This window comes from Mesocricetus auratus, unplaced genomic scaffold (genome assembly GCF_017639785.1).
Source record: "Mesocricetus auratus isolate SY011 unplaced genomic scaffold, BCM_Maur_2.0 Super-Scaffold_4256, whole genome shotgun sequence".
In the NCBI taxonomy this organism is placed as follows: Eukaryota; Metazoa; Chordata; class Mammalia; order Rodentia; family Cricetidae; genus Mesocricetus; species Mesocricetus auratus.
This window is the reverse complement of record NW_024429182.1, coordinates 90,312,142-90,326,644: the sequence shown is the minus strand read 5'-3', so window position 1 is coordinate 90,326,644 and position 14,503 is coordinate 90,312,142.

Here is a 14,503-nt window from a genome sequence, read left to right as displayed (position 1 = left end):
TTGTTGATCTCAGTGTCTGTGCTACTGGTATTATGTTCAGGAAGTGGTCTCCTGTGCCATTGTGTTCAAGGGTACTTCACACTTTCTCTTCTAAGAGGTTCAGTGTATCTGGATTTATGTTGAGGTCTTTGATCCATTTGGACTTAAGTTTTGTACATGGGGATAGAAACAGATCCATCTGCGGTCTTCTTCATGTCAGCATCCAGTTATGCCAGCACCATTTGCTAAAGATGCCTTCCTTTTTCCATTGTATAATTTTAGCTTCTTTGTCAAAAATCAAATGTTCATAGGTGTGTGGATTAATATCAGGGTCTTCAATTTGGTTCCATTGGTCTACCTGTCTGTTTGTGTGCCAATACCAAGTTGTTTTAATTACTACAGCTCTATAGTAGAGTATGAAGTCAGGGATGGTGATGCCTCCGGAAGTTCCTTTTATAGTAAAGGATTGTTTGGGGATGGAATATGGTATTAGGTGCATAGTTTTCATAGAACTGCTCTATAATTTGGCATGGTGTCAACCCCAACAATACAGCCCTGAAAATATTTAACAAAATAATACTTCTCTAGACAGAAGGAAGTGTTGTGACTAAAGGAAGGAGACTCAACATGCTAATGTCCTAGTGTTATATTTAAAAAGTCATCCCCAAACACAAGGTCACCCGATTGTGTTTTCCATTGTCTTCTAGCAACTTTACATATCTACATTTTACAACTAGGTTCATTATTAATGATTTCTTTTATTTTGAGATTATTATATAATTACCTAGGTTTATGTCTTTGACATGTGGATGCCTAGTCATTTCAGCATCATCTATTGAAAACAGTATTCTCCCTCCAGTAAATAGCCTTTGATCCACTGTCTAAGATCAACGGACTTGTTTCTGGACTTATTTCTAGATCTCCATTCTCCTCCATTAATTTATTATTTCACTACTATCACACTGTTTTGAGTGTCAAGGTTTCATAGCAAGCCCTGAAGTTAGTCCGCCAGCTTTGTCCTTAAGTGTATTCTTGACTTTCTGCTATTCCATATGAACCTCAGTCTTTCAAACTACAAAATCACTTAGGTGTATTTTAATGGAGAATGCATTAAAATTCATAGATCACATTAGAGAAAACTAACATCATAACAATATTTACTCTCCTATTGTGAATATGGAATATCTCTCCATTTATTTAGATCTTTCATTTCAACAGCATTTTGTAAATTTTCTCTCCAATATCTCATTTATATTTCACTAGATTTATGTCTGGGTGATTCTCTTCTTAGTGTTTAAGTAAATGTTGCTGTGGGAATTCTCTTGTTTTTTGAGACAAGTTCTTGTTGTGTCAACCATGATGACCTTATCCTTTTGGGCATTGATGATCCTCCCACATCCCCCTCCCACACAGCTGGCACTACAGGTATGCAACATCTTGCCTGGCTTGTTCTTGTGTTTTTATTTCTGCTTCCTGAACATAACACCAGTAGCACAAACACTGATATCAACAATTAATAAATAGGACATCCTGAAACTGAGAAGCTTCTGTAAGGCAAAAGACACAGTCAACAAGACAAAAAGACAGCCCACAGAATGGGAAAAGATATTTACTAACCCCACATCTGACAGAGAGCTGATCTCCAAATTTTACAAAGAATTCATGAAGCAAGTCTCCAAAACACCAAAGGATCCAATTAAAAGGTGGGGTACAGAACTAAATAGAGAATTCTCAATAGAGGAGGCTAAAATGGCTGAGAAACATTTAAGAAAGTGCTCAACATCCTTAGCCATTAGGGGAATGCAAATAAAAACAACTTTGAGATATCCTCTTACTCCTGTCAGAATAGCTAAAATCAAAAACACCAATGACATCTTGTGCTGGAGACGATGTGGAGAAAGGGGGACACTCCTCCATTGGTGGTGGGAATGTAAACTTGTACAGCCACTTTGGAAATCAGTATGGAGATTCCTCAGGAAAATGGGAATCAGTCTACCACAAGACCCAACTCTTAGACATATACCAAAAAGATACCCATTCATACAACAAGGATGTCTGTTCCACTATGTTCATAGCCAGAACCTGGAGGCAACCTAGATGTACCTCAACTGAAGAGTGGATAGAGAAAATTAGTACATTTACACAATGGAGTACCACTCAGTGGAAAAAACAATGGAATCTTGAAATTTGCAGGCGAATGGATGGAACTAGAAAAAACATTCTGAGTGAGGTAACCCAGTCACAAAAAGACAAACACGAACCTTCACCCAGTGACTGATGGAAGCAGAGGCAGATACCCACAGCTAAATATTGAACTGAACTCCTAGAACCCAGTGACAGAGATGGAGGAGTGATGAGCAAAGGGGTCAAGACCATGCTGGTGAAACCCAGCTTACCAGACAAGGGGAAGCTCTTGAACCCCCAGACTGATGGCTAAGAGGCCAGCAGGGGACTAATCCAGACTCCCTGAATGTAGTTTCAGTGAGGAAGACTCAGCAATTTCTGGGGCCTTGGGTAGTAGATCAGTGTTTACCATGGTGTACAAATGAACTTTGGGAGCACATTTCACATGGAGGGATGCCCTCTCAGCCTGGACACATGGAGAAGGGCCTAGGTCCTGCCCTGGATGAAATGACAGACTCTGCAGATTCCCTCCATGGAGGAGGACTTCACCCTCTCTAGGGAATGGTGTGGGGACTGGGTGGAGGGTTGCGGGGAGTTGATGGAGGGACAAGGGAGGAGGGGTGGGAGAGGAAGCTGGGATTGACATGTGAAGCAAGCATGTTTCTAATTTAAATAAAAACATATATAAAAAAGAAAAGAAAGCAATAGACTCTTGTGTATTAAGCTTGTATCCTTTGGCTATACTTATTAATTATGCATTATCTAATATCACATGCAATTAGCATGTATAAGTCACTCAGTCCCTTTAGAGAATTATTTCAAAATAAATTCTTTTTTTAATTTTTTAATCTCTATACTGCTTTCCAAAGTGGCTGTACGAGTTGGCACTCCCACCAGCAGTGGAGGAGTGTTCCCCTCTCTCCACATCCTCTCCAGCATAAATTGTCTTCGGTGTTTTTTATTTTAGCCATTCTGACAGGAGTAATGTGTATGCGTTGAGACAATATTCCATTGTATTACCCAGTCTAGAATTCCTGGATGAAGTGATCATTCTACTTAAGCCTTTCAAAAAGTTGAATGCTGCTTACCCACTATTCTAATTGTGGTTTTAATTTGTATTTTCCACATGAATAATAACACTGAATCTCTACACAGTTTAATTGGTATTTTATGTCATTTATTCTGAATTAGCTATTAAAATAAAAAATCTATTTAAAGATGTTATTGATCATACCCCTCATGGACAAATATCAAAAACCTCAATAAAATATTTCTTTGAAACAAATTGAAAACAATAATGTACAAAATTACAACTGAGTGGGAACTTTCCAAGGTATGGCATTTTTAAGGCTGTGTAAATATTCACAGATTAATTAATACAATCTGTTATATCCGTAGAGTGAAGAAGAAAATTTATGTGATCATATTAACAAATGCAGAAAGGATACAATACAAAACCCAACATTCATTCACAATATAAACTTGCAGCAACTGAGGCTGTAGCTCAGAGGAACAGACTTGCACAGCATGTGTGAACCCTGGGTTTGATCCAAACCACTATGGGAAAAAGAGAACATGCAAAAACTCCCAAGATATTAGGGGTAGAGGAACATGTCCTCAGTTTGAAAAGAACATTTAGGAAAGCCTATGTTGGTTTTGATGAGAATGGCCCCTGTAGGCTTGTATATTTGAATGTTTGGTTCACACTTGATGGAACTGTTTGGGAAAGATTAGGAAGTGGGGAATTGCTGGACAAAGTGTCTCACTGGAGAGGGCCTTTGAGGTTTCATAGAGCACACACCAGACCCGGTCTTTCTCGCTCTGTCTCCACCTTGGGAAGAAGATGTAATCTCTCAGACACTACTCCAGCACCATGCCTGTTTGTCTGCTGCCATGCTCCCTGCCATGAGGTCATGGACTAACCCTCAGAAACTGTAAGCAAGCCCTAATTAAGTGTTTCTTTGTATAAGTTACTTTGGTCATGTTGTCTTTTCACAGCAACAGAACAGTAACTAAGACAAAGACTTAAAGTATTCACATGAACAGTATTCATAGTTCTGAGACATGAAATGCCATACAACCAGAAACAAGGTAAGAATATCCTCTCTAAAATCTTTTTCATAGACATTCTAGTGATGCAATAAGACAAGAAAAACAAATCTTACTCCAAATGAGAGGGAATAAGTGAAGCAGTAAATCCTTGTTCATAGATGATATGATTGTCTATGTAGAAAATTCTAATGAATTTATTTTGATGTTGAGATGTGTTTCTTGTATGCAGCAGAAGGAAGAGTTCTGTCTTAGTATCCATTCTGCTAGTCTGTGTCTTTTTATAGGCAAGTTGAGGCCGTTGACATTGAGGGATATTAATGACCATTGATTGATGATTCTTGTTTGTGCTTGATTTATTGTTAGTGAAGTTATTTTGTACAGTTTCTCCTCCCTTTTTCTTTTGGTGTTTTGTAAAGTGGGATTATATATTGCCTGTGTCTTTGTGAGTGTAGTTATCTTCCTTGGATCTAGGTTTTCCTTCTAGCACTTTCTGTAGAGCTGGATTCATGGATACGTATTGTTTAAATCTGGCTTTGTCATGGAATATTTTGTTTTCTCCATCTATGGTAATTGAGAGCTTTGCTGGGTATAGTAGTCTGAGATGGCATCCTTGTTCCCTTAGCGTTTGTAGGACATCTATCCAGGATCTTCTGGCTTTCATCATTTCCATTGAGAAGTCAGGTGTAATTCGGATAGGTCTGCCTTTGTATGTTACTTGGCCTTTCTCTTTAGCTGCTCTTAATATTTTCTCTTTTCTCTGTAGGTTTGATGTTTTGATTATTATATGGCGAGGTGACTTCTTTAATCTCCAAAATTTACAAAGAACTCAAGAAGCAAGTCTCCAAAACACCAAAGGATCCAATTAAAAGGTGGGGTACAGAACTAAATAGAGAATTCTCAATAGAGGAGGCTAAAAAGGCCAAGAGACACTTAAGAAAATGCTCAACATCCTTAGCCATCAGGGAAATGCAAATCAAAACAACTCTGAGATACCATCTTACTCCTGTCAGAATGGCTAAAATCAAAAACACCGAAGACAATTTATGCTGGAGAGGATGTGGAGAGAGGGAAACACTCCTCCACTGGTGGTGGGAGTGCCAACTCGTACAGCCACTTTGGAAAGCAGTATGGAGATTCCTCAGGAAAATGGGAATCAATCTACCATAAGACCCAGCAATTCCACTCTTAGGAACATATCCAAAGGAGGCAAATTTATACAACAAGGGCATCTGCTCCACTATGTTCATAGCAGCATTATTTGTAATAGCCAGAACCTGGAAGCAACCTAGATGCCCCTCAACTGAAGAGTGGATAGAGAAAATGTGGTACATTTATACAATGGAGTATTACTCAGCAGAAAAAAAACCAATGGCATCTTGAAATTCGCAGGTAAATGGATAGCACTGGAAGAAACCATCCTGAATGAGGTAACCCAGTCACAAAAAGACAAACATGGTATGTACTCATTCATATATGGATTTTAAACATGGATCAGGAGAGTGCCAGTCTACACTTCCACTGACAGAGAGTCTGGGAAACAGGAAAGAACCTAAAAGGTATACATGGTACCCAAGAGAAGAGAAATGAGGCAAGATCCTCTGAACAGATGGGGAACATGGCGAGGGGTGGGGGGAGGGGGACCTGGGAAATAGAGAGGGGGAGAAGTGGAAGAGAGAGTAGGACATGGAGGAACAGGAAGGTCGACTGTGGGGGTAGGATAGGGGGAAGAGGGAATCATAGGTTAGAAGACAGATCAGGCACCATTGTGACCTCTAGTGACCTAAACGGATGACACCAACTGGCAAGCTAAGCAATAGTGTAGAGACCGCCTCGAATGCCTATGCCTGATAGTGTACTTGATGTCTATAACCATCCTGGAGCCTTCATCCAGTGACTGATGGAAGCAGAGGCAAACACCCACAGTTAAATACTGAACAGAACCCAAGGAACCCAGCGACAGAGAGAGAGGAGCGATGAGCAAATTGGCAAAGAATGGGCTGGCAAAACCAGCAGAGACAGCTGATCCGAACAGGGGGAGCGCTCTTGCACCCCAGACGGACAGCTGAGAGGCCAGCATGGGACCGATCCAGACCCCCTGAATGTGAGAGTCAATGAGGAGGCCTGGGCTACCTATGGGGTCCTGAGCAGTGGATCAGTGTTTATCCCTGGAATACTAACAGACATCATGTGTCCATAACACAAAGAGGGTTGCTCTCTCTGCCTGGACTCTTAGGGAAGTGCCTGGACCCTACCCTGAATGAAATGATAGACTCTAGATATCCCCTATGTGGAAGGAATTGGCAATAGGGTGGAAGGATGAGGGGATGATGGGGGGTGCGGGAGGAGGGGAGGGAGAGGGAACTGGGATTGACATGTAAAACAAGCTATTTAAAATTTTTTTAATGTTAAAAAATTTTTAATTTCTCCAGCACTTGTATTTCTGCCTATTCAAAATTAATTGAACTACTCACCTCTACATGGAACAGATGACCCTGAAGACACACTCTGAACATCCTTTGTCATATATGTGACTTAAAATATAGCTGGAAATTTTTCCTCTACCCAGTGAGCTATTCCTTAATGGTTATTCTTCATGCCTGGTACCATCAGATGGATGTGATGAGCATAGTTGTTGAACACAGATGCTTTAACTCTAGGCCATGATAGCTTGCTAGGCAGTTCAAGTAGCATGTTGTCAATCTTTTTGATGGTAAAGTAGACTAACTTGGAAAGAAAATCTATAAATGGCAGCTAAGGATTTTTTCAGTGTTCTTGAGTTTCTGTCCTTGTGAATATTTTAATGGAATAACATCTGTCTCATACTATCACTTTACACTAGTTCAGAATGGCTGACTTTATTCCTTACTATGAAGTACTCTTAAGACATTAAGATTATTTTTTGTAGAATGGATAAAATTCCTCAATATTGAAATCATGTCATAGTGAACAAGACTTTAATTTGTGACCTGAGAAAATTTCATCCCTCAACTACATTAAGGGACAACTGTCATCAGCTACTCTTGAGTACATTGGGTAAACATTGGAACTGCCTTCTTTATATCCTCATTTCTTATATTGTAACCATGGTTATGTGATTCTCAACATAAATCAGCAAATCAGTTTTACACTAAACTGCTCACAGACAGCAATTCAAAATTTGGATGACTTCTGCTTGTGCATGCAGCTGTTATTTGTAAAGAAGAAATTACAGATTCACTTTTCTATTACCTCTACATTAGCTTTTTCTTTTTACTGTATTTGCAGGAAAATAAATAAATAAAAAATCTACACTGCCAGTCATTCCCTCTGATCCTAATCAGTAATTGGTTAAGTAGAAAAAACTAAAACTTAAGGTAAATACCAGAGCTTATCTAAATCTCACAGCAGTGTCACCCAACCTGTCTGAGGCCTTGACTTGCCTTTAAGATGATTCTTGGAGATGGGCTGTATTACAGAAGGTGAAGACTTGATTACCAAAGACCGTAAAGCCAACTACCACAAACCTGGCTCTACTATCCTGTTGCTCCCAGATGTAGCATAAACTCTTAACTAGAATCTCAAGTCTACATTGAGGATATAGCCTAAGCTGACAGTTCTTGCATATATGAGCAGGAAAATGAAAGCTTCTATACCCAACTGGCCCTTTAAGATCCAAAAAATTATGTCTGGAGTAAACCCTGTGGATTAACTCTGGAGTACCCAAGACAAAAACCAATTTATAGAGCTTCATTTTTGTCTGCCTGTTCTTCCAGATTATAGCTTAACTATTGGTATGGCTGGCCCTGATAAAGTTACTCATCTGTTTACCTGTCTTCAGCTCTTAACCTGCCTATTTTGACATGCTACTGCAATCATACTAACTATCCCTAAGAATACTACAGTTTCAGCCTCTCTTGTGCCCAGTTCCACCAATGAATTTTGAATAGAAGGAACCTGTACCTCATCCCGCCAGAACTTAATATTCCAAAAGGAAGGACCATGCTGTATATTCTTAGACCAGCAACTTTAAGTAGAGAATAAACCTGCTTATTTCCAATACCCAAACCATCTGTTTGATCTAACAGGAGTATAGCAGGTTGAAAGCAGAATACATTGCTTTTTTTTCTGTGATAACTAAGAAAAAAATATGATTGACCAGGACTCAGAAATTATGTTTACCTTGATAAGACATAAAGCAACAGAACTTTACCACAGAACTTAATTTGCCTCTAACTTAAATAGCCTCACAGACCTGTTTGCCAAGTAGGAGGCTAGTTTTCCTGTTTCATTCACATCACCAATGTAGTGAGGCACTGACAAATCTGACTTGAATGGAAACACTGTGGTGAATCCCAGAGTATGATGCTAATGGAAATTATTGTTCATTCAAGCGAATTGTGGGTTTCCTGAGGACAGGACAGACATTACTCCTAGTGATTTTTTTTTTAGAATTTGATTACCAAGGAAGAAATATCAGCTACTATAAATCTACTTTAGGGGTAAAGATTAAGCTCTTTGTACCTTGTCTTAATCCTGGACTTTATTTTTTATTGCCCAGTGTCCATTCCATCTCACTATAACAACTTCCTGGAGTTTTTTGAAACCCTCTCTTCCAATTTTTAGTTCATGGAATTTAGATAGTCTTGTTGCATCTTGTGCTGGACATGTTTTCCAACCTCATCAATCAACAAAGTCCGTCTTGACTCTAGTGATTGGTTCCAGAATGGATGCACGATTCAAGTTTGTCCAATGATAATCAACCCTAGGTATTTTACTCAGTTGTGGAGACGTTCTCTTTACTTAAATGCTGTAGCTTTGTAGGAGAAAAACTCAACCCAACAGGGCCTACTATGTTGAATGAGCCAGGCAGAAAAATGAAGCCCGTGCAGAGGGGAACAGAGACAGAAGACTGAAAGACTTGAGTTCTGATGACAACGTTTATGCCCCTGGATCCAACCGTGCCTGAAGCTAGTGGTATATCCCATGGACTTTGCAGTTATGTGAACCAATAAATACCCTTTTTTGTTGAAAAAGAAATGTGAATGTTTCACATGTCAGTCCGAGCTCTCTCTCCCACCCCTCCTCCCTTTTCCCTCCACTAGGCCCCCAGCCCCCCACCCAATCCCCACATCATTCCCCAGGGAGGGTGAGGGCCTCCTTGGGGGGTGGGAATCTCTAAAGTCTGTCATTTCATCCTGGGCAGGACCTAGGCCCTTCCCCATGTGTCCAAGCTGAGGGAGCATCCCTCTATTTGGAATGGGCTCCCAAAGCTCATTGATAAACCATGGTGAACACTGATTTACTACCCAAGGCCCCAGTGATTTCTGTGGTCTCCTCACTGAGACTACATTCATGGAGTCTGGATTAGTCACCTGTTGGCCTCTCAACCATCAGTCTGGGATTCAAGAGCTCCCCCTTATAAATAAATAAATCTTAAAAAGATATGTGGAACAAGAATTATTCAACCCCCGTTGAGTGTCTCTAATATTTTTAGTGAATACCTCTGGTCTTCTTACCAATTATATTTTATGACCACTCAACCAGCAATACCAACATAAGTAATGTTCATTGTCATCTCTAGCAAAACAAAAATATTCTACCATCTCTGGCATGATTTGGACATGCTTAGCCTAATATAGGTCCCTTTATCACATTTGCCTCCATGCCCAGGATTTACTTGTGTCCAGCAGAGCCTTGATATATAACTGTAAATTTATACAAGGTTAATTACCTTTTATAAAAGTCTAATTCCTTATGTTGAGGAGAAATAGAAACTCATATAAGTTCACATTGTATCTAAGTCCATTTAAGGGCTATAATAAAACAGCATAAACCAAGTGGCTTGTAAACAAGAGAAATTTATTTCTCATAGTTTGAGGGGCAGGATGTGGGGACAAAGAGAGAGATTAGATAAGGTGTTTGCAACACCCAGCAGAAAAGAACCTGAGGAAGGAAGGTGGGGCAGCCTCCGGCTAACTGGAATTCCCAGTTGAGCTCATGGCTGATTTTCTAGCTCTCTTTCCCACAGTAGAGGCTTTCATATCATGAGATAAGCAAATAACATGTTAGACATAGTTTGCTTCTGCCTGTTCTCAGGCATAGTGATTTTACACTTGGGTTGTTTTGATTATCTGTTTCACAGTTAGGAAGATCAGCCTTACCTCTAGATAAGTGGCTTTGGAGAACAATTTAAAACAAACCAACATGCTTGGGTCTGACAAGGGGTGGGCACAGCACCACTATCAGGGTCAGCTTTTCAGTGAGCTCAAAGAGTATGTGACAACTTATCAACATAACATATATTATTGGCCCGCTTACTGGTTTGTGGATGGGGGGGGGCTTTCCAGGGTTTCGTAGATAAGGCCACTGTCATGAGTTTACTATGCAAAAAATAAACTGACATTCTTGAGCCTTTTTATAACATTGGAACTTGTTAAATAACAATGTATGTAAATGTTACATAAGTTTAGTTGGCTACAATTTGCCAAGGGGCCCAGGTTTCTCTTCACAACTGCCTTTTATTCTGTCTTTGCTTCCATAGAGGAAAGCTCCCAGAAAGCTGTGATGACAAAGGCTGCTTGACTGAGGAGAACTTCAGTGATTATGAGACTAAAAAGCAGTTGAAATATTGCAGGTCCACAGCCTAATTAAAATAATTGGGGGCTATCTCAGCCTCTTGGATAGCCATTATGCTCTATGTGTAACCTCGTGTCCTTATGACCATCATAGGAAACCTTCTAGGATACATCAATTTAAAAGAGCACTAGTTTCCACCAACCCAAAAACTGGGAATGCCCTCAGAATGTATCTGAGGCCTATAACCCAGATCTCCCCATCCTTCTAGAAACCACCTACCTCATGTTTCCACCACTGTAATTAGAAAGTGTCTTGACTTATGAAGTCCCTTGTTCTGTTACCATGGAACTGTTACCATGTTAGAATAGTATTTGGGAAAATTTGAACCTGTGTTCCTGGGTAATCATCTCTCATATTTGGCTTCAGAACAAACCAAATGGTTTTTCCCCCTTGAGATGATATCTGTGCTTTTGCACCAACATACTTATATTAACAATCAGATCACATACTCACTTCCTCTGTGTGTGTGTGTGTGTGTGTGTTATAGAATAGCTACCAAAAGGTTAAAAGGCCACAGGAATAGTTCAAGAAGTTCAAAGAAGCCTTGGTAAATACAGAAAGACAATAATTGCAAAGACAGTCACTTCACTGGGTAGACAGATATTAAGAAACTCATCTGGAGAATGCTAGAGGCAAGGCATAGTGAAACCACACGGCTGCAGGGTTGATCCAGGCCTTCCTGTTGAATGGAACTTCAGAGGTGAGCTATACAGGACTCCAGAGGCCTAAGGGTGGAGTGAGGAACCAAAGAACCATGGAAGTAATGTGTAAGACTAGATCTAGGAGTGTTGAGTGAAGCCTTTTCCTTGCCAGCCCCTTTGGTTTTTCCCCACCAGTTGTCTGGGCTCTGCCGTGTTGCAGTCCCCAAATAACACACAAGACACTATATTAATTATGAAGCTGTTGGCCTTGATTGTTTCTTACTGGCTAGCTCTGACTTAAGTATTTACTCCATAATTGTTAATCTAAGTATTTCTCTTACCAGAGAAAGGGTCCAGACTTCTTACCCCTATGGCAGCTACATGATAACTTCCTGTGTTTCTCCTTCCCAGAGTCCTCCTGGACTCAAAGTCCCACCTATCTTGCTTCCCTATTGGCCAATAGTGCTTTATTGACATATACACAGGACTTCCCCATCACAGGAGGGTGAGCAGATGGATAGACACCAATTAGAATTGGAGGTATATGCAGTGAGGACTGAGCTGAGTTGGGGTTCTTGCTTCTCGGGAGCAAGAAGCTTCAACTAGATTCCAGAGGGAGGATTCCACTGAATTTCTAGCCTGCCTCAATGCTTCTTTTGCTTTTAAGAACATGTGCTATAGATGGAGGTTCTGTCACACCTGGTCCCACAGCCATTAACCCCAAATAAACATACAGACACTTATAGTAATTATCACTGTTTGGCCGGTGGCTTAGGCTTCTTTCTAGCTAGCTCTCTCTTAATTATTAACCCATAACTACTAATCTATGTATTTCTACATGGCCTTATCTTACTGGAAAATGCCCAGTGTCCTATCTTCTCAGCAGCTACATGGCATCTCCCTGGTGGCTCCTCTCTCCATCCTCCTCTCCCTAGCATTTTCCTCGTCTGGTAGCCCCGCCTATAAGTCCTGCCTGGCCACTGGCCAATCAGTGTTTTATTCATCAACCAATAAGCGAAACATATACATGATAGACATCCCCATTCACTGCCTCAAGAGAAGAATTCAGACAGGTGGTGTTTACACACAGAGCCGTGTGATCATGCTGCCTCTGCTCTCATACTAAAAGTGGAGCCAAATACTCTCCATAAAATGAAGCCACCTGGAGCAAGGCGAGGCCCAAAAGCTCCATTTTAGAGTACTCACAGTGAAGCCTGATCTCAACAGTCACCGATCTCTGTCTCCTGACCTCCTCACATAGGGAATTAAGTCTGACCCATGCATCGTGATGGGGAGGCCACCAAATTACACAGCAAGTGGTAACAATTCATCATGAATTGTGGTGGAGAAGCCACACAACCACACAACAGGTGGTAAAAGGGGATTTTACTCAGGAACCACTACAGTACCAGGAAAAGTACCACAACATTCATCTATCATAGATCGCCATCATTTTACACATGGAGCAGGTGGCTTCTGTGCACAGAAAATCACTAAATGGAAATATCTGGGGTAGTGGGGATTCTAGCTCAACCAACCTGACCAGATTCTTCCAGAAGGCAGATCTGGGTGATGAAATATCATCTGAAGAGCCATAGAGGGTGAAGAACCTGATAAGACATCCAAGGCAGTTATACTCAAAGGGCGGGAGTTTCTGTAACTCAACTTAATAGGATTCTTGCTGAAACTGGACTGTGCAGGTGTGGTCTGGCAAAAAAAAAAGGTTGAAAGTTGGACTCAGAGAAGCTGGAGTAAAATTTTATTAAGAAGAGAGTCTTAGCTGGGCATTGGTGGTGCACGTCTTTAATCCCAGCACTCGGGAGGCAGAGGCAGGTGGATCTCTGTGAGTTCGAGGCCAGCCTGGTCTACAGAGCAAGTTCCAGGACAGCCTCCAAAGCTACGGAGAAACCCTGTCTCTGAAAACCAGAGAGAGAGAGAGAGAGAGAGAGAGAGACAGACAGAGACAGAGACAGAGACAGAGACAGAGACACAGGGAGAGAGACAGAGAGAGACAGAGACACAGAGAGAGAGACACAGAGAGAGAGAGACAGAGACAGAGAGAGAGACAGAGAGAGAGACAGAGAGAGAGAGAGAGAGAGAGAGAGAGAGAGAGAGAGAGTATACTTTTAACCGGGTATGGTGGTACAGGACAGTAGTCCCAGCACTGGGAGCTGGAGGCAGGAGAATCAAAAGTTCAAAGCTAGCCTTGGTTACAGGGTGAGTTAGATGGAGGCCAAACCGAACTATATCAGACCCTGCCTCAAAATAAATAAATAAATAAACAAGCAAACAAAAGTTTTGTCACTTACCAAATCTTCTAGTTTTCCACTGTTATTTTTCAGAAAGTATTATCCATAGTTATAAACTGCTGGTGTAGTATAAAAAAAGAAATGGTTTTTATTTTCATCAACCCAGTAGGTTCTCAGTTAGAATGGACCCCTGCAACAAATGGTGGTAAAAGAGAAAGACAAGCGCCTTATTAATGTGTCCAGTCTGTGTACATAGGAGGCTCCTGAGGAATGAGGTAGTCGGGATTCCAGTTTATAGACTGCTTTCAACAATGAAACATGAAGAAATGGCAGGACAGAAGTGGAGAGGTGGCTTAGTGCTTGAGATAAACTTCCTGCTCTTGCAAGAGGTCGGGGTTCAATTCCCAGCACCCATCCACACTGTGGCTCACAACCTCCTGTAACTTTAACTCCAGGGATACAGTGCCATCTACTGACCTATTCAGGAGCCAGGCATACACATACATGTACACACACTCAAATAAATATTTTAAATAAATGTTTTAATATAAAAATTTTATATAATTTTAAATAAACTTTATTTTAAAAGAAATGCCAAAACTCAAAGCATGTTGAGTCTCTATGAGTGACAAATAAAAGGCAAAGAAACATTCAATAATGGCCAGTTAGGAGATTGACCTGATCATCAGAGTCTATAACCCCAGCTACTTGGTATACTGAGTCAGGAAGATCACGAATTCAAGGCCTCTTGGGGCTATAGAATGAGTTCAAGGATAACCCGGGCAATTGAGTGAAACTTCCTCTCTCTCTCTCAAAAAGGTAGTTGTGGAGGTGAAAGAGGGA